Consider the following 721-nt stretch of genomic DNA (forward strand, 5'->3'; position numbering starts at 1 on the left):
GCATCACTGGTAATGAGCCAGTGGAGGCTGAGCAAGTGCGCTAATAAATTAATATTAATAAAGATATATAATGTGGTTGGAATATTTTAAAGTTTTTAAAATTTTAGTTATAGTAAAACAAATAGCAATAAAAAAAAATTGTGGAGAATCACTAGTAGTAAAAATAACTAAACTATAATATATTTTATAGAATCTAAATTAAGATTTATTAGAATAGACTATAGGTACAATATAGTCGATTAGAGAACGGAACAAGCCACTCAACTGCTAAGGTTTTCTTTATAATACGCCACGAACAATTTCATTAGTTTGAATTATAACGGAATCTTGATAAAGACTTGACTTAGTAATTTTACAACCGCCTCGTTTCTATGAAATATTTTATCACTTTAATTAATTATTAACTTAAGTTGAGTTTAAATGTAATTTCTCCTCAAATGGAAACAAAAGTAGAAAGGTAGACAGACATCCTTTCTGAAGGAACGCAACTATCAACTGCGCATATAAATTCTGTCGTTTTTTTTTTGTTTTTTTTTTATTGAGTAAAAGATTATGAAAACAAGTTATCTGTAAATTTCTATCAATGTTTTGCAGAATGTAAATTTAGAAGAAAAGATAATAACTAAATATATATATATATATAAGTTAAGTATCGGCGAAAGTCAAATGTCAAAAAAGAGAAGAAGAAATAAGATGTAACACGTTTGAACTGCTGTAACAT

The sequence above is a fragment of the Halyomorpha halys genome, unplaced genomic scaffold (genome assembly GCF_000696795.3).
Source record: "Halyomorpha halys isolate HHAL.00 unplaced genomic scaffold, Hhal_1.1 Scaffold914.1, whole genome shotgun sequence".
NCBI lineage: Eukaryota > Metazoa > Arthropoda > Insecta > Hemiptera > Pentatomidae > Halyomorpha > Halyomorpha halys.